The sequence below is a fragment of the Tupaia chinensis genome, unplaced genomic scaffold (assembly GCF_000334495.1).
Source record: "Tupaia chinensis unplaced genomic scaffold, TupChi_1.0 Scaffold000064_1, whole genome shotgun sequence".
Lineage (NCBI taxonomy): Eukaryota > Metazoa > Chordata > Mammalia > Scandentia > Tupaiidae > Tupaia > Tupaia belangeri.
Window position 1 is genome coordinate 45,226 of NW_006159522.1, and position 21,424 is coordinate 66,649.

General features: G+C 36.6%; 1 pseudogene; it reads left to right on the forward strand.

The window, feature by feature from the left end:
* Positions 1-8,992: 8,992 nt before the first annotated feature.
* LOC102498686 (zinc finger protein 622 pseudogene) overlaps positions 8,993-21,424 on the forward strand; it is a 22,558-nt pseudogene continuing 10,126 nt past the window's right edge.

Consider the following 21,424-nt stretch of genomic DNA (forward strand, 5'->3'; position numbering starts at 1 on the left):
TTTCCTTGTGCTTAAATACACAGCAAACACTGAAAAGATTATAGCAGTGTTTCTTATTATTCATAAACTTTCTGTTAAAATATATTATTGCAGTATATGAAGAAATATACTTAGATTTTGCTGTGCTCAATATTTATTTATTCAACTCATATTTCAACAATTATCTTTATAATACCTATATTCCAAGTATTTGCTAGGTTCTATCAGTGTTAAAATGAAGAAAACAGATACCATCAGTAGGTAAAACATATTTGAAACAAAAACAAAAATGCTAAGTACCAACTGTGATATGAAAGAACAGTACTGAGTCTCACTGGCTTACAATGTGAGAGATGTATAGAAACTTGCCTAGTTTGGTGAGGTTTTGTCTAGTTGGAATGAGTTTACTGGAGAAATGAAACTGGAGCTGGTAATTTCAGAATGAGAAGTTAACTAGGCAAACTTAGTGGGAAAGAGGGAGAGGAGAACCTCCCTCCACAAAAAAAGGTGACTTGCCAAACCAATTTTAATACTTACAACAGCTAATATTATGCGGTACCTACTATACCTCTCTAAGCACTGCACACATATTGACTCATCATTCAGCTAGAAAGAGGCAGATATGAAACAAGAATCCATGCCCCTAAGAATTACTAAGCCAAACTACTTTATGGCCTGAAGGAGATACTAATGTCGTTGGAAGGCAGCCCTATAGAAAACAGGGGCTTTAATGTCAGCTATACTTTTGTTTAAATCTCTCTCTGAGTGATCCTGGGTAAATCACCACACTTTTCTAAGCCTCAATTGCTTTGCTGTAAAATTATGTAAATGTCATGTGAGAATTAAATTAGGTAATTTACTGTACTATTGCCTGGCATATAGTAAATATTTAAATATTAACTCTTTTTTTTCCTAAATCTTATCTACCCTCTAGACTGAGCTCCTTATAGGCATGGGACTAAATCTCAGTTCATTGTTTATTCAGCATAAAGTGGGGGGGGAGGATGGTATTACTGAAGTAAAAAGTCAAAAGAAGCATTCCTTCAAAATACTGAGGAAAAATTATTTTGTACCAATAATGCTACACCCAACTCCTCTATTAAGTAGGAACAAGGTAGAAAAGATAAGACGGGCAAGGTCTCAACAACTTCCATTCAGTTCACCATTTCTTAGGTAACTACTGGAGAATGTACTCCATTAAATTAAGGGCTAAATCAAGGAAGAGGAAGAAATGGAAAGCAAGACACAGAAGAGTCCACGTAAGGTAAAGGCAAAGAAGATTTCCAGATGGTAGGAAAGGGGAGTCCCAAGAGGCCTGGAGATCAGGCAACCCCAAATGAGGAACCAGCATCTCTAGGTCTCTAAGAAGGTTGTCTTCAGGAAAAACATAAAACTGACAAGTTATCAATGTATTTGACTATGTTGAGAAGAATGTCAGAGTTCTACAGGAAGTTTGGAAGCTGAATTAATAAAAGGAATACAGAGAACAAGTCAAATCTTTAAATGAAACAAACATTAGGTTGGCTTGGTGGCACAGTAGTAATGTGCTGCTCAGATGAGGCTATATACATACAGAGATTGCAAGTTTAATACTCCAGTCAACTTGGACGTACCTGATGCACCTCTGTGATCCTGGCTGGCTGGGAGGGCAGCTGGGTGGGAATCATAGTGTGAGACCTGTTGAAGAGGCTTATCTCTGTTTTCCTTTCCCCTCCTTCTGATTCTTCTTTCACTCTCTTAAAATAAAGCTTTTAAAAGATAAAATAGGGACCAGCATTTGGCTTAATGGCTACATTGCTGGACTCTCATCTAGTCAACCGCAGTTCGAATCCCAGATCCAGTGGCTTAAACTCACGCTGGGCAAGTATGTGTGTGTATCCAAGATCCCAAGAGGAAAATGGAAGAGAAGGGATTGCAGCGTGGCCATCCCCCCTGGAGGGTGATTTCTCGCTTTCTGTCTCTCTGTCTGTCTTTCTAGCGAGCGTACGTGCCCTATAGCATAAGCCACTCAAAAAAAAAAAAAAAAAAAAAAAAATAATTGCTAACTCCATGAAAAAAAAAAATTATAAAAAAAAAAAAAAAAAAAAGACAAAATAATTGCTAACTCCATGAAAAACAAAAATTATAGAAGAAATAAAATGTGAAATGACTTAACTATGAACAATATTTACATATTTATGAATTAAATGTTTGCAGAACCTTTGAGGCACCTGAAGACTTCCAGGAAAAGTATGCTTTAAATTATTTAAATCTCTTAGAAAACTAGGTAAAAGTTCTTAATCTATCATAGTAGGAAACAAAAGCTTAAGTGATTTTATAAGAATGTTTTATTTGGGGTCATTTGGATTATATTTACGATAACACCATGAGGTATCATTATCACATTTTACAAATGAGAAAACCAGATTACCTAACTCATTCAGGAGCACAATGCCAGTATAAAGAAGTTGTGTGTGTGGTTTTTATTCCCATACAGCATCAAAAAAGATATTCAATTTGAGAAATACAATTCTTTGAGTCAAAAAATTTTTTCAGGTGTCTAATATAATTTTTCCTGAAATTTAATCTTGTTCAAAGTGAAATTGGAAAACAAGCTCATTAAACCATCCCCTAGTAGCATATTTTCACTTTGCTATTCATTTCACTAACCAATTTTTATTACTTTTCTATAATTTATTGTCAATCATAAAATTTATTAGAAATTCACAATATGTGAAGTTATCAGCAACAAAAAAGATGCATGAGCCATAAAACTTGGAAAAATATCATTAAAATGTATTTATGGGGAATGGTAGACAACAAATGATAATTGCATACTGATGATCTGTCTGAATACAACATGTCCTGAGGTCAGATTCTATTTTAGAAAAGCTACTCATTTAAGTGTGAAATTATGAGGAATGTCTATAGTATATTAGCACTCGTGAATTTATTTGGGGAAATGTCTTTAACAGTGTGAACAATCTACGACGAAGAATCCGGCTAAACATTAACACTTTATTCAGCATTTAAGTTACTCTAAATAAATCAAACATTAATTTCTCTTTCTAACAATTCATAACCTTAAAATTCTTAAAAAGTGGTTTTTTTTAAGTACATACAATGAAACTTGCCTCAAAAACTATTCCTTATTAGATCACCTAACTAAAAAGCAATGATTCTAGGCCAGTAGATGGTGTGGTGGTTAAAGGCACTGGATTCACACATGGCTGGCCATGGCTTAAGTCCCAGACCAGGAATGATGGAAATTATAACACCCAAATGCAGTTACGAATGAAGGGAGTGGTTCCTTTATCAGTAGAGTCTCCTTTTTTCAAGATGATCCTTTCATCTATGTCTATTTGGACCTGTATTTTTCCCCCCATCACATTTAAATTAAAATCTTAAATTTTTTATTTCATGCCATATTCTTCAAGTTGCCTCATCAGATTTTTATCAGATAGTTCCTTGTTGCCAGTGATTTAAGCAAAAGGGGGGGGGTTGCTAGAATTTATAGAAATGAAGACAAATCTGAACAGAAAACATCTCAAAAAGGGCAAAAACTGAACCAGTTCAAAACATCATTACCATCGAATGATTTAGCTCCAGAAACTTGTCTTTAAGGACTAAAAACTGGTTGGTCTAGCTGTGGTCATGCAGAGGGCAGAGAACAAAATCTAATGATTAGAGAAATCCACAAAATTCATATAATTGTGGGGTAGAGTAGGAATAGCTCTCCTAGAAGAATTGCTGCTCAGGGAGAAATAAGACGATCGTAACAAGTAATCTTCATAGAAAAAGCAGGAGGATTAAGCATGAATTCCATCACCATAGTGCTCACTCAGTCAAAAAAGACCATGCGCCTATAGCACGCGTTAGCTTTTTCCTTTTGTAAATACACAGTTCCTTCTCCTGACCAGGCTGAATATTGTCTAAAATCTATCAGAGCTCGTGTGTACCAATCTCTTGATTTACCACATCTCTTCAGTATCTTCTAAAATTTCTCTCCAAGGACTCTTTACTTACCATATAAACATGCCGAAACTCTCCCATGCTAAAAATAATTCCTCCCACCCTGAGGAGGTAGAAAACTCTCTTTTCTCTATAACCAACTATCTTGGAATAAAGTCTGCTGCACTCTGGACTTGCTCATCTGCCCGAGCACCGGCTTCAGTCTGCACTATCCTACTGAAGCTGCACTTCCACTGAAATGTCAGAAACCACCCCTCACTGCTACTTCTAATAGATACATTTAGGCAACTGCTTTTGTGAGTAAGCATGCTGTGAGCAAGCATACTATAGTAGTTTAAGAACATGAACTTTGCAGTCACCGCTCAGAAGTCATGATCCTGTCTCTGACACTTACCAAGGCAAATTATCCCAAGGCAACGTATTCCATCTTCCTTGTTTTTATTCATAAAGTATGGTAAATAAAAATACCTGTACTGGAGCCAGCAGGTGGCATGGTGGTTAAAGTGCTGGACTCTCACCAAGCCAACTGCGGTTTGAGTCCCAGACTTGGCAGCTTGAAACTCACACTGGATACGCGCGTGTGTGTGTGTGTGCCCGAAATCCCAGGAGGAGAACAGAGAAGGGATTGCAGAGTAGCCATCCACCATGGGGGTGATTTTTCACTTTCCCTTTCACTATCTCTCTCTGTCTCTCTCAGGCAAGTGAACATCCCTATGGGGAGGAAAAACTTAATTAAAAAAAAATTTGCATCACAGGTTTGTCTTGAAAAGTAGTACACATGAAGAACTTAAAGCAGTGTCTGATACATGGCAAATGACATATAAGATATCTAATATTATCATTTTATTGGACCTCTTTCTATGGCATTTAGTATTGTTAGTAATGTCCTTCTTGAAATCAATTCCCTGGTTTTCTGTGCTGTTCTTTTTTTTTTTTTGGGGGGGTTTTGTTCCCCACAGGGCGCCTGCACTCGCCAGACAGACAGACAGAGACAGAGAGACAGAAAGTGAGAAATCACCCCCCAGGGAGGATGGCCATGCCGCAATCCCTTCTCCTCCATTCTCCTCTCAGGATCTTGGGCACGCACGCACACGCACCCGGAGTGAGTTTTAAGTCACAGGGTCCGGGACGTGAACCGCAGTCCACTACATGGCAGTCCAGCGACATAGCCATTATGCTAATTGCTGGTCCCCTGTGCTATTCTCTTAAAGTTCCTGTTTTTCTCTGTCAACTCAAGTTTCTTTTCTTTTTCTGACTCTTAAATACTGGTGAATCCTAGTATTAGTTGAGATTCTTTTCTCTTTTCATTTAACATACAGTCCCTGGAAATTTATACTCACTCCCTAGCCCCAACTACCAACTAATTCTCTTCTCTTTTTTTCATTTTCTCTTTTCTCTTTCTCTTTGTCTGTCAATTCATCTAACAAATAATCATTGAGTTGTTCCGTGCCAGTCATTGTGCCAAGCAAATTTCCTCCAAAACAAATACCATTAAACTAGGCCTAACCAAAGCAAGTGGTTAAGACCATTTTATTATAACACCCCAGTTGCTGATTCTTTGTTGATTATCCACAACAGTAAAAGAGAATGTTTTTATGAAGGAAGATTCATCTAGAAAAGTAGCTGGATAATAACCAATTTTGATAAGCATGTTTTAAACTCTGAATTGTTAACTACCTACAGAACTTCAGAGGCTGAAAGGAAAGCAGCATAAAAAATAAGATTTACCTGATAATTTATTAGCTTAACATAATAATTCAACTATAAAAATGTTGATTAAGGTTAAGCCATACTGGCAAAATAGTTATCATTTAATATATTATGGAAAAATTACACAATTGAATCCTGCATTCATATTCTAAACTTGGAGAAATCTTGCAGTGGAAATTAAGAGAGAATTCTTCTTACCTTGATTGTCCAACACAGGCTAATTTCATTTGTATCCAAATATATTCCTCTATTAGTGTTAGCCTAGATCTTGCTGCCATTGCCGATAACATTATGTCTTGTCTTGAATAAAATTTAATTAATCTGCCCTATTCATTCATACTGGAAAAATGCTCCCCAAAAGAAGTATGGCTTAGTTAGCTCAGAAAAACTAAAGAATTAACCTTAACGTGTAAAAATAATTAAGGAAAATCTAATCAACCTTTTAACCCATATTCTGACCAAATAAAATTGCATAAAGAATAATTTTGTCTATTATTTATTGAATCTGAGTCATATTTTAACCAAACACATCCAAAAACGTATTACTTAACCTTTTAAAAAAATGCAGTATTACTTTATTATCAACTCAAAAAAGCTAGAAGAAAGAAATATTCGGAGCACCTTATTTCCCTTAATTGAATCAGCTCTCTATTGAAATAATTCCATGGTATATCAGACCTTATGGAATAATTAATATCCTCATTACTGCTTTCTTTGGAAGTAATTTCATCTGTCATATAAACTCATCTTGGGCTATGTTATTTGAAAGTTATAGAAAATAGATAATGGAAAATCAAGATTAGTTCCTTCACAGATGAAACCACACAATCAATAAAGTGGCATTATTCATGCAGAAATAGAAGTAAATGTACAACTTTTACTGCTATTAATACCCCAAAAAAAAATCAAAGTCAGAGTTTTTATATCATCACACAAGAAATTTCCGGTCAAAAATTTATGTCACTGTGTGCACATGTTTGGAGACTAAAGGAAAATTTATTGAGAGATTTGAGAGATTTTCTTTTTTTTTTTTTTTGGAGAGGTTTTCGCTATAGGGCCAGACAGAGACATAGAAAAAGAAAGCGAGAAATCACCCCCCAGGGGGAATGGTCATGCCACAATCCCTTCTCCTCCATTCTCCTCTCGGGATCTTGGGCACGCACGCACATGCGTCCGGCATGAGTTTTAAGCCACCGGGTCCAGGACGCGAACTGCGTTCGACTACGTGGGAGTCCAACGACATAGCCATTATGCTAACTGCTGGTTCCCAGAGAGTTGTTTTTTATATAATGGCTAAGGAATAGGGACAACTCTAAAAAAAAGATAACTTTCAAAATTCCACCTCCCCCTGAAAAACAAAAACTTCATTTCCAAGAATATTTGTTAGTAAAGTATGCATTAGATTCTCCCTAAAATATCTGGAGCCCCAATATATGCCTTCCTTAGTTCTATATGGAATAAAGAAATACAGAGATCTAAAGATGAGTACGTGGGGTTTTTTGTGGTAGCCTAGCTTTTAACACAATATGGGAAAAGTGGGTATTAACTCAAAATAAATGTTAACAATGAATATGCGTAATAATATATATGTAACTTTTAGCCTAGCAACAGCATTTCCCATAGGTGGTGGTAGCAAGAAAAAGTAGCAGATGCAATGTGATAAACGGATGTATATGAATCCATTCCTGTTGCCCCTACAGAATTTGATGACATTAACAATTCTCTATAAAGCCAGTTAAGAACTGTGGATGAAGTTTTCTACAAGATTGCTTGAATTATTTTAAACCTTTCAATTTTGGTTTCTGGTTATTATATTCTTTAAGCAATATTCAATGCTTCCGCTTATTGAAAACAAACTTTTGGAAAAGGCACCAGATTATTTCTTATTTGGTGTATTGAGTTCCTCTCAAACAAATGCCAAATCTCTAGAAATAAATTCAATGGAGTGTTCTCTAAAACAGCCTCTCAGTCAGTCCTATTTTCAAACCAAAGATGCCTATGTTGCCAATATATTGCTGTTATGCTTTGACAGATGGCTATGGTAAAATATTAGTCCATTTAGTTAAACAAACTCTGTTCACCACAGGTATCTGACTCTTTCCTTTGTATCATTCATCACCAACATTCAATTCTTAGCATAAATTTGGCTTTCCTTCATATTCTGTACAATACGTGCTTGAGAACAAACACCCAATTTTCAACACCATCATTATTGCCCCTATCATTATTGCAATATTCTACAAGAGTACTATTGTGTAGTAGAATTACATGGAATTTAAAATAAGACAGATCTTGGTTAGACTCATAAGATCACTTACTGGATAGATGGTCTTGCGGAAAGTCTGTCTCATCTGTAAGGGAGAAAGAATGATACCTAATTTGTAAGTTGTAAAAATTAAAATAAATACACACATACACACACACACACACACACACACACACACACAAAAGTACCCCTTCCCACCACATGATAAATACAAAGGCTTATGTTAAAGCAATAAATTTTCATTTTTCTTTTAATCTTCATCTTTCTGCACAGTAAGGTCACGTATGTACTACCTTCCTATATGCTAACAGAGCCTCCGTAAGTATTTCATCTCCATAGTTACCACTGATAAAAGTATTTCTCCCCCTTTTCTTGCTTTCCTTCCCACCCAGGTGACCCTATGAGAACTGGCAGAATTTCTACATAGAAGGAGTTTGAAACAGCAATATGGTAAGGAGATATTAGGAAACTTGTCATAAAGCTGACTTAACAGAGCAATGACACTGTTGTTAGTTCCAATGTAAATAGAAGGACTTTTGTGTTGATGTTGTGCTTACAAAACAAGTACCCTGTTTCTATATACATAGTATATTTGTGGGAGAAGCTTTTTAGGAGGCTGATGGAGATATAAAGGACCTTAAAATCTCCAGGCGTTTTGTAGACTGTCATTGGCAGCCTCCATGACACTTCCAAAATTGCATTCTTAGCTTACATTATTGTCTATACCAAGAGCACTTTTCCTTTTTCATAACCTATTTCCTCCTCCATAATGTCTACTCTAATAGAAATTAAAGGTTATAAACCGCTCACTCCCTACCCCTTAATTTTGATGAAAATTCCACTTTTCTTGAATCAAGAGAGCTGCAATATATGGCTGATGCTGGAGCCAGCCTGCTTGAGTTTAAATAATTGCATGACCTTGAGCAAGTTCCTTATCCCTTTTGTATCTCAGCTTCATTTGTAAAATGAGGATAACAGTGATAATTCACCCCATGGGATTGTTGTGAGAATTAAATGAGTTAATAACTGGCACATAGTAAGTGACATATAAAGTTAGCTATTAGTATTAATAATACTAAGGTTAAAATGGTACCATCTCATATGTACACAACATTCCTAAATAACGACCTCACTATCAGATCCTATAGATATTTGGTAATTAAGCTTCATTCAGTACTGTGTCAATCCCATTTTCATTCCCTTTCAATCTGTAGCAATGTGTTATTTTTTAATCTATTCTATAAGTATTTATTATGTACTAACCATGAGCCAAACACTGTAAAAGGACTAGAGAATGCAATGGTGAATGAAGTAGACATTACTCCTCCCCAGTGAGGAGAATACCACCAATCCAATAATGATAAAACAAACAGGAAACATTAACTATAAAAATGCTACAAGGTGAGGTACATGATACTATAAGAATGCCAAATTACCTAAAATCAATTTGCAGAAAACCAATTTGCCAAAAATCAATTTTCCAAGTGACTGATGCACTGACTTCTCTAACAGACAATCCACTGAAATTCAGTTTGCCAAAAGCCAATTTCTAGAAAATCAATTTGATGAAAAGTAGTCTGCCAAATCATCATTTTACCAAATAACCAATTTACTAAAATATTGAGAAGTTCTGAGGTCTTCATTTCACAGAAGGATTGATGCATCCTATTGTGACAGCTCTTTAACCTCGAATTTGACTGCATATCTGGGCTGAATGTCAATTTCATGTTTTCACATTTCAAATGCCAAGCCTTTCTCTACAGCCCAATGACCCAGTACTCCAGTGTAAGCAAATGACAGGTTTCTCCTTAAATGCAGTTTGCTGTCTTCAGACAGGCTTCTGCCTGTATCTGCCACTGCCAGAAAGCCAGCTGCAGAGAACCATCCTAGACCAGGGAGATGAAATGATCTTCTGAAAATTGTCTATTCCCAAATTTGTCCTCAGCAAATTGAACATTTATGGAAGTGACTCTCAGTTAACTGCTTCTCAGTGAAATTACATAAAGCCCATATGTTGAGAGTCTGTAAGTGGGGGATTTGGCCCTCCCCAACAGGTAAGAGAAAACTTCACTGAGGGGAAAAAAAATAATAATTAAACTGACATCAGAAACCTAAATAAAAAAACAACCAGGCAAAAGAGTAAGGAAAGAATGTCTAAGCAAAAACAAACAAACAAAGAAACGAAAACCCAGCAGATATAAAAGCCATTTGGAGGAAGGAAATACTAAAATTATAGGGTTGCAAAAGGATTAGAGTCGTAAAAAGATCAGTGTGGCCCAAGTATAGAAAACAAGGAGAAACCTCATGTGAATTGAGGCTAGGAATATAGTTAGGAGTTAGATCACATTGTCCACGATCAAAATTTCTGTTCTTGGGAACCAGCAGTTAGCGTAATGGCTATGTCGCTGAACTCCCACGTAGTCGACCGTGGTTCGGGTCCCGGACCCAGTGGCTTAAAACTCACACCGGGTGCGTGTGTGTGTGCCCAGGATCCCAAGAGGAGAATGGAGGAGAAGGGATTGCGGCGTGACCATCCCCCATGGGGGATGATTTCTCGCTTTTGGTCTCTATGTCTCTGTCTGTCTGGCGAGCGCATGTGCCCTATAGCGAAAATCTCTCCCAAAAAAAAAAAAATTTCTGTTCTTATTTTAAGAATTGGGGCTAGTCCCATAGCTCAGTGGTTAAGGGAGCCAGATCCCAAATGACCAACCATGGCTTGAATCTTAGCCTCTGTGGCTTGGAAAATAACATTGGGCATGTATGCCCAAAATTCTGATAGGATGGAGAAATGAAGAAGGGATTGTGGGATGCCTATGCCCCATTAGAGGGTGCTTTTTCTTTCTCCTTCTTTTTCCCTCTTCTGCATGCACATATACTCTCTGGCATTAAAGAAAAAGTAGAAGAATTTTTTTGGAGAGGTTTTTTGGTTTGTTTGTTTGTTTGTTTTTACTATAGGGTGCATGCACTTGCCAGAAAAACAGAGAGAAACAGAGAGACAGAAAGCGAGAAATCACCCCCCCATGGGGGATGGCCACATCACAATCCCTTCTCCTCCATTCTCCTCTCGGGATCTTGGACACGCGCGCACATGCACCCAGCATGAGTTTAAGCCACCGGGTCCAAGACTCGAACCCCAGTCGACTACATGGGAGTCCAGCAACATAGCCATTACGCCAACTGCTGGTCCCAGAAGAAGAATTTTTTAAATTAATAATAATGAGCATGATTTTTAAGGAAGAAAATCATAAACCCAGAGAGATATAAAAATAAGAAAGGGCAGTTCTAACAAGAATAAAGACATCTAGTTTGTCCTACTTAATGACATAACTTTCACCACCATGTTATCTGCTGACCTCGAGAAAGTAATCTTAATGTTCAGTTACTAAGAAGAGATTATACTTCCAGCCATATAGATAATTTACAAAATCTTTCTAAAAGTGCATATGCCAAGGCCAGACAGTAGCACTGCAGTAAAACCAATGCTTTCCAAGACTAACTCACATTGAAGGATTTATGTCAAGACCTCATAAGGAGATCAGGCACTTGGGTGCCCATGATCTGGGGTTGGCTGAGACTGAGAGTATATCTTAGCATCAGGACCCCATCAAGAGTACTCTCTCTCTTTCTCTCTCTCTTCCTTTCAATAAACAAAAACTTTTTAAAAGGGAAGATACTTTTTAAGATACCTTTTTAAGGTACCTATTGCTATAGTAAGTGTTGTTAGAATCTTCTAAAATTCTAAATTAAAATTCTAAAGGGCAAATACATTAAATGATAACAAAATTGAGGAAAGGAACATGCCTGTCTGTGAGGGAAAGCCAAGAGGGTGGAGAAAGACTCATGATACAGGCATGACTGAGGAAGCAAAACCTCTAAAGGTGGGAAGAGAAGAAGGCAGAAGCATCAGGATTAACAAAAAGGAAAAAACAATACAAGAGCCTTTTTTTTTTCTATTGGAGAGGAGGGAAATTAGAGGAGTTATTATAATAGTGCTCAATCTTTTTAATGCAGTAAGAATGAAGAGTGTTAGAAAGAAAAGCATAGTTGAAGTGCTTGGGTGTTGGGGGAATATGAAATATTTAGAAATTAAATATAATTTGTTTAACAGGAATGAGGGCACAGCTGAGGGTAGATAAAATGAATTACCAATTCTAACTGGTATAACTAATTAGTCTGGTTTTTAGTCTTATTCTTCACAATATTTGAGAAGTCTGTGAACTGGAATAAAATAATTGAATTATAGGGTTGACCCAGCATTTGAATCCAACTATAAAAATTTAACTCAGGTCATGTCTGTGGCCTGTGACTACTGATTAGTTTAAACTCTGTCCTTTCTGTAAGGTCTTTCATTAATCTTGTTATACTCAGTAGGCAGTTAAAGCTACTGTGGTACATGTCATGGTAAGAACCAAAAACTTTGGAGCAGAACAAATGAATCACTTAAATAACTAAATTTTGCATTGCTATAGGCCGAACTGAATAGACTTATTAATTTATCCTTGTGATCTCTCACTTCTAGGTTATTTAACCAATACCATAAGATGGAACCTAATTATGAGATACATTAAGTCAAAAAGTTGGGGCCAGATGGTGGCACAGTGGTTACAAGACTGGACCTACATGGGGGTCACTCCCCGAGCATACTTCATGCACACAGGCTCCTGATCAGGGCCAACTGAGAATGGGGTGGATTACAGAGTCAAGACCCTGCTGGGACTCTCTTTCTTTCTTTATTATATGGAAGAAATAGATAAATAAATAAACTTAAAAAGAAAACTTTTTGGTTATGTAAATATGGTAGCACTGACTTTATAACTGCTATTTATGTAATAGCATTTATAGTAGCACTAACTTATTAAATGCTATTAAAATAGCTTATTAAATGCTATTAAAATAGCTTATTAAATGCTATTTAAAGAGGACAGACTTTCTTTAGCTTTGGAACAATATATTTGTGGATCATTTTCGAAGTTCCTATTACAAGCTTTCTTTAAAAAAAAAAAAGCCTCACTACCCTTTACTCTCAAATAAACCAATAAACAATAAAATTTCAAAAAAAGAATACAATTTCTAGCTTTCCTACCAATCTTACCCCTATCTTTTCATGACCCCTTTGTAGTGCAGAAACTCTGGAATTAGTACTTCTACGTATATCATTCAGTCAAAAATAATAAATACCTTTAATTTAGTAATCTTTTATATTGTCAATGCATTTACTGGATGTTTTCTTCCCAATAAAATTACCACAACTTCCCAGTTTTCTGAGTATTCTAAACACAACTAGTCAAAAAAGTATGTAGTCTCCATTCTCCTCATTTCCTAATGACCTTTCTCATAATTACACATGACAATCCAGACCATAACTTTTCTTTGTAAAGAATTACTTAAGTTGGGAACCAGCAGTTAGCGTAATGGCTATGTTGCTGGACTCCCACGTAGTCGACCGCGGTTCGCGTCCCGGACCCGGTGGCTTAAAACTCACGCCGGGCGCGTGTGTGTGCGTGCCCAAGATCCCAAGAGGAGAATGGAGGAGAAGGGATTGCAGCGTGACCATCCCCCCTGGGGGGTGATTTCTCGCTTTCTGTTTCTATGTCTCTCTCTGTCTGTCTGGCGAGCGCACGCGCCCTATAGTGAAAACCTCTCCAAAAAAAAAAAAGAATTACTTAAGTTCATTTTTCATTATTATATTTTTAAAATTTGCTACAGGGCATGTATTCTCACCAGAGAGAGAGAAACAAAATAAGAAAGCAAGTCACCATATCCAGGACTCAAACTATGGACAATCATGGGGTACTCCAGCACTTCAGTCACCATGCCACTTGCTGGCCCCTCAAACCACAACTTTTACCTTTCATATAGGAAGAAGAAAGGAAGGGAGGGAGGGAAAAATAAAAGAAGGAAAAAAGAAAAGGAGGCAGGCCAGACCTAGACTGAAGTGTCAAAGGGATATAGCTCTATAAAATCCTACTTTGCTATTTTTTTCTCAACCAAACCACCAAATGATAAATAGAGGAAAGAAATACTTGTATGCTCATCATGTGTCAGATGTTGGACACATTATATACACCAGATTTATTTTAGAGAAATTCTTGCTATAAGGTGCATTTGCTTGCCAGGGAGACAGAGAGAAACAAAAAGCAAGAAATCAACCCCAAGGGGGATGGCCACACTGCAATTCCTTCTCCTCCATTCTCCTCTTGGGATTTTGAGCATGCATACACATGTGCCTGGCATGAGTTTGAAGCCCCCAGGTCTGAGACTCGAACCACGGTCGACTATAGAGAAATTCTTGCTATAAGGTGCATTTGCTTGCCAGGGAGACAGAGAGAAACAAAAAGCAAGAAATCAACCCCAAGGGGGATGGCCACACTGCAATTCCTTCTCCTCCATTCTCCTCTTGGGATTTTGAGCATGCATACACATGTGCCTGGCATGAGTTTGAAGCCCCCAGGTCTGAGACTCGAACCACGGTCGACTACATGGGAGTCTAGCAATGTAACCATTAAGCTGTCTGTTGGTCCTGATATACCAGATCTTTTTAATCCATAGAACATCTCTGAAAATAAATTAATACTGTCCTCATTGTGCAGATGATTAATCTAAGGTTTATGTAACTTACACCACCACAAATAAGAGGGAGTACTGTCAAGTCAGTTTGATCAGTTTTGAAAAGCAGGAATACTTCTTCCCTGTTCTGCAACTGAAAGTAAAAAAGTATACAACATACTGAAAAACAAGATAATATGACCTGCTTTGTTCTCAATTCTCTGGTTCCCCGTTTGCCACCACCACAGCCTACATTTTAGAGCTAAAAGGAACACTTCGAATAAACACTCCAAACTACCCTTCACATGAAAGTACCTTATTTATAGCTGAAGCTGATGTAAATATCATCTTCCTAAAACACAACTATTTTACTCTGTGCTGGAGCCTGTAACAGACAATCGCATCTTGTTTTATCTAAGAAATAAAGTTTTCTGGTGATACATCTTTGAGAATGAGTGTGTACAAACTGCAGAAATAAGGCAGTAAACGTTATTTGAAATATTTAATACTCTACAGGTTGCAATGTCCACATTAACTTAAGAAGATGCTACAATAGACATGTAAGAGTCTGAAAAGTAAAATTCAAGTGCTAGTTTTTTTATTTTGGGGGGATTTTTGGGGGGTTTTGGTGCAAAACATTTTTAAAAATCCATGCATAGTTTTTTCAGAATACGTATTTTCCTTGAACTTTTTGAAGACTCTTTCTCACACACATATCTATATTCCAGTTACAGCAAACAGGATGTTAATGCATAATTTCTAAAAATTTATAATGACACTAAAAATAATTTCCTGTCAAATATCTGTAGAATCATAAAGATATGCCCAATGAGTATAAATTCCAAACAATTTTTATTAAAACTGAAGGTTATTATTTGATAACTATTGAGTGCTGGCTGCTATCAGAAAGTATGCTGGGTGCTGGGTAAGGAGTATGAGCAAAGATAAACATGACCCCTGTCCTTGAAGAACTTATATCCTACTGTAGAATAAGGATATTCAAAAATTACAGGGGAAAAAAAGTATAACTGTGGTAAGTAGTAGACAGAAACACAGGATCCTATCAGGATCTTTTACAAAACAAAGGCTTCCCTTGAAGAGGGGACATTTAAGTAGAGGTCTGAAAAAATGAGCTGGTGAAGCTGGAGAAAAAGACCTACCAATTTTTAAAAATGCATACAAATAGTATGACATTAAAGAGCTTATCAAAATAGCTAACAGGGTTCTTTGAAATCAATCGGAAGTCATTACTTTATTTCTGTAAGACATTTCAAACACACCTAAATAACTTCCAAAACACTTTTAAGACAAAAAAAAAAGTGTAACTTGAACCAAACATTGGGCTATGCACCTTGCATATTTATTTAATTTGTTCTTACATCATAACTATGAGATAGGTATTAAGAGACTTTAGTTTTATTCTCTCTATAACATGTTGTGCTGAAGCATGTTTTGCATACTGTCACAGCAGAAACCCAAAAAACAACCTGCACATTAAATAATGAAGTTCCCAATATTGCATTAAATCAAAATATTCAATAAGCATATATAAACATTACACCAGCAAACATGAATTTTTAGACTACACAAACACTCCAATCACATAACAAGTAATCTACACTACTCCATCATAGAAACCTCTTCTGGCCACTCCCTCATTTCTATTTACACCATAGTGCAGTTACATGCACCTCTCCCAGCCAGTCAATGCCATGGTTCTCTCCAACCAGACAATTGTTAACCTCTCAATATTTAGCATTCAGTAAGATAGTCCTGAGCTTTTGCTATAACTGAGAAGAGGAGGCATACAGGTAGAGTCTTATAGGTAGAAGACAAGTAGGTTGGCTAAAACATAGATTAAACAAAAATATTCCTGCTCACTGGTTTTTTTCCTGTATCACATGTTGATAAATTTAGGCAGCACGGGGGAAGTCATTACAGGTTCTCATGTGCCTGTAAACAATTATGTCTACTTTTTAGGTTTGAAGTCCACCACCAGAACTACCACCCTCTCTTTATTCTGAACTCATGTTCAGACAGTTATGACTGCTTTGACCTTTAGGGATTTCTAAAAATTGAATCTCAAGTGTTAATTTTGTATGAATGTAATAATAAATAAAATGTCTATAAGTAAAAAAGATACCACTATTATTCAAACTCCTGTCAAGCAAGAGGACAGAAACTAAGTCAGGCTTTTGAGAAAGATCCTCTTATGATAATGGAAATCTTTGAGATAGGAGCAATAATTTCTGTATAATGTCAATTAAAGGTAATGAATAATAAGCCTTGATTATCTTCAAGGTCTTCAGAAGCACTCATAACCTCATATACCACCCTATGCCCTTTAAAAGGCAGACATTTTGCCAACAGGCATTTCACTCATGACTAATCTAAGCCCAAGCTTGTCCTTGAATCTGCACTGAGGTTGCAAATTTGTTTAATTATAGCTTCAATTCTGAATTTAAAGCTTTTATCATAGACTTTCATCAAGAGTAATCTCATTATACCCTTTATGCCTTTTGGTTTTAGTTGCTACAAAAGGCCAAAGTCAACTCTCATTCTAGAGATTCTAATTCTCCTAAGATTCTGAACATACCCTTTTCTGATCCCATTTTTTATCCTCTCAACTCCTGAAATCTTTTCTTTCCACTATGCCCTTGAGACACAGGTAGTCATCAGCAAAATTACATTCTCTGAATATTCTTTTTGTTTCCAGCTTTTAAACTTAACCCTACAGCCCTCTCCTATGCAGCCCTCTCTAAAGGTAGATATTCTTGGGACCAGTAGATGGCATAATTGTTCCATTGTTGGACTCCCACATAGGTGACAGTTCAAGTCCCAGGCTCAGTACCTTAAAACTCACACCAGGTGTGAGTGTGTGAATACCCAAAAACTCGAAAGGAGAATGGAGGAGAAGGGATTGTGCTGTGACCATCCTCTCAGAGGATCATTTCTTGCTGTGTCTCTCTCTGTCTCCAGCACATGCATGCACCCTACAGCAAAAATATCTCAAAAACAAACCAAAAAAAAAAGGTAGATATTCTTTTCCCCAAATTCCACTACTAGTGATCTAAAGAATTCCAGCACTTTAACCCACAAAATTTTAACATCTTTTCCTTGTCCCTTGCCCCACTCACATCCTCACTTCTATCTTTATCCAGTTTAAAGTCCATGGCCAGTCATAATCACTCCTTGCATATACCCTTAACTTCCTTGCTCTTGTTTCCTTCCTTGCACTTGGATAAAACACAATCCTGGTTCTGTTCAACTCTCTACCCATTCCTTCCTTCCTTTCACATGCACAAAGTTGAAGGAAAACAAAATAAACATGTAGACTGCCCTCATTAACATTCATGATCTCTAGCTTGAAATATGTCCTTAATGCTGTCTAGAAATCATACTGCATTTCCTTTCTAAACAACAATTACATAGCTTTGCCTCTCTCCTAAAATCTCCAACTCTTCGTCAGTCTCATTCTCAAGAGATAATTTTGCTTTTTATTTTACTGGGAAAGCAGAAGTAACCAGAGATAACAGTGAACTTCCACCACTACATTCATCTACCTACCTGTAACTGCAGCTCTCATTAACCATGAGTGAACTCCTTCATGCTCCTAGAAAAAAGAAACTTCTCTATTTGTATACTAAATCCCTTCTTACCTACTCACCATTGACTCAGCAATTCCTCCTCTATAATCTCAATTATTTTCCTTTATTCTAGTTTTGTTCATTAACCAACAAACCTGCTTTTTCTCTTATCTGCAGAAACAAGACTTTTGCTTCATCCTACTTCACTATGTAACTACTAGACCCTTTTTTTCTTGTTTGGCAAATTTCCTCAAAAAACAGTAGTTATTTATCCTTGCTGTCACCAATTTTTCTGATTTTCTCTTGAGCTATTAGGCTTTAATATTCACCACTCCACCCACTGCTCATCTTCATGTTGTTAAAGTCAATGATCCATTCTCAACTTTCATTTTATTAGACTGTTTAGTAACATGTGACACAGATCACTGTCTTCCTCACATGGCTTCCAGGATACCATATTTTTTTGCCTCTTCTCCTAGTTCACTGGTAACTACTTCAGAATTTTTTTGTTGTTGCCTCCTTGCTATAGTCTGAATGTACACCTTACCCCAAAATTTTTATGTTGAAACCTAAACCCCAAGATGATAGTATGAAATAAGGGGGTCTCTGGAGGTGACTAGGTTGTGAGGGTGGAGCCCTCATGAATGGGATTAAGGCTCTTATAAAAGAGGTCAAGGAGCCCCAGTCCCCTTCACCATGTGAGGATATAGCAATAGTTGTCATCCTTGAGGCAGAGTCCTCATCACAGAGGGAATCTACTGACACTTTGATCTTGGATTTCCCAATCTTCAGAACTATGAGAAATGCATTTCTATTGTTTATAAATTACACAGTCTAAAGATTTCTATTATAGTGGCTCCAATAGCCAAAACATGCATCATCTCCCAAATAGCTGAATATTGACATTCTTCACATGGAGCTAGTCCTCTTTTCCTATTTATAGTAACTTCTTCAGAGATCTTGACCATCACATGCCTGAAGTTCCACTATATACTAGTAACTTTCTAATTTTAATCTTCATCCTTAACCTTTTCTCTGCCTCATATATTCAACTAATTAACATCTTTACTTGGTTGTCTAAGACACATATAAAATTTAATATGTCCAAAATGAAGTCTATCTTTCCTAAACTTGGTTTTTGAAGTTTTCCCCATCTCAGTTAATGGCAACTTTAGGGACTGGCAGTTAGCATAAAGGCTATGTCACTGAACTCCCATGTAGTTGACCATGGTTCGAGTCCCGGACCCAGTGGCTTATACTCACACCACACGTGTGTGCATAAGGGCCCAAGATTCCAAGAGTAGAATGGAGAAGAAGGGATTGTGGCATGGTCATCCCGCCTAGGGGGTGATTTCTCACTTTCTGTCTCTCTGTCTCTGACTCTTTAGCGAGCGTATGCGCCCTCTAGCAAAAACCTCTCCAAAGAAAAAAAAATTAATGGTAACTTTATAAGATGCTCGATTAAAAAGCCATGGAGTCATACTTGACTTTACTTTTCTCTCACATTCCGTATCTCACATTCTATATATAACCTAACAAACTTTGTGAGTTCACCCTTCAAATTATATCAGAATCTGAACATTTTTCATGACCTCCACTGTTAACATCTCTGGTCCAAACCACAACCAACTATCTCTTGGATTATTACAGTGATCGTTTAACTGATCACCTTGTTTCTATTGTAATCCTTCTTGTTCCTCCAAGTCTTTTCTCAGAACAAGTTCCAGAATGTTCTTTGTGGATTTTGGTTTGTTTTGAACATTTTTTTAAGAATTATTTATTTACCCTTATTTACTATTATCATTATTTTTAAATTTGCTATAGGGTGTGTGCATTCACCAGGGACAAAGAGACAGAGAAAACAAGTAATCAGGGAAACAGGTCCAAGACTTGAACCACAGTCAGCCACATGGGAATCCAACACCTCCATGCCACCTATTTTGGACTTATTTTTATTAGCTGTCTTCAACAATTATCAATACATGGGCAATCTTTTTTCAGTGCATTCCACAACCTTGTTCCCACATCATTCTGAAGCAAATTAATGACATCACTTTATTTTTTAGTATTTTAGTATTCATCTCTAGAAGGGATTTTTTTCAAACATATTTACAATATAGTTATTATAGCTTTAAAAAGTATTTAATGTCATAAAATATTTAATCAGGTTTCACTTTTCCTCAACAGTTTTATATTATTTTCCATTGTTTTTAATTGGGATCTAAATAAGGTCTATACATTATGATTGGTCAATACATCTCTTAAATCTCTTTTCATCTATACTATAGAGCCCTCTTCTCCCATCTTCTCTCCCCCTGCCATCCTCCCTCTTTTAGTTTTTCTGTGGAAGATCATAGGTGGCTAATGCTGTAGTTTACCAGAGTTTACATTTTGCCAATGGCCTGTGTGGTATTGTTTCTCTGCCCCTTATTTCCTGTAAATTGGTCAGTTAATCTAGAAACTTGATCAAATTCAGAATTCCATGTGTTTATCTTCCAGATTACGTAATGGGTTATATAATGCATTTCCATCAATACTTATATAAATTTTGGATGATTCTCTTTTTGAGATTTGTACCAACCATTGATGATTGCCTATATCCATTAATTCATTAGAAATTTGAAAATGGTGATATCTGGGTCCAGCCAGTGGCATGGTGATTAAGCCACTGGACTACCACATGGCTGACTGCAGTTTGAGTCCTGAACCTGGTGGCTTGTTTTCTCACTATCCCTCTTCCTCTCTGGTCAAATAAAAAGTAATAATAACAATACATTTTTTAAATTAAATATTTTTTTAAAAAAAGAAAATGGTCATATCCTATCATTCTTTCTACACTAGCTTAAATAATTCCATAACTTTCAAACTTTCCCACACCTCTGCTCACTCCTAAAGTACTGTTTTCCCTCATAGTGCATTGTATAAGAAAAGCAGAATACTTGATTGTCTCTCCTTAATTACCACTTTTCCAAATACAAGATTAACTAGTATCCTTCATTTTATTTTATTTCATATAAAATCCTTCAACACTATTATTCTTTTTTTAGTATTTTCTTGATCAGTTGAATTTTATATTCAATAAAGGCCTAACGCTAAGTAAAAAAAATAATAATTTGATGGAAGTTTTATTATTATTATATTATTTTAAAAAGGGAAAGAATTGATATTTTTATGATACTGCAAACAGATCCTTTTAAAACATCAAATCAAATTATGCCACTCTGCTCAAAACTCCTCAGCGATTCTCCATCTCATTTAAAGTAAAGCTGAAGCATTTGCAATAACTTAAACTATTTGATTTCAGTTCCTCTAATACTCTGTCACTTTCTGATTCTTTTCCAGCTACACTGACTTTAGCAGGTGCCGATCCCTCAGCAGGACTGCT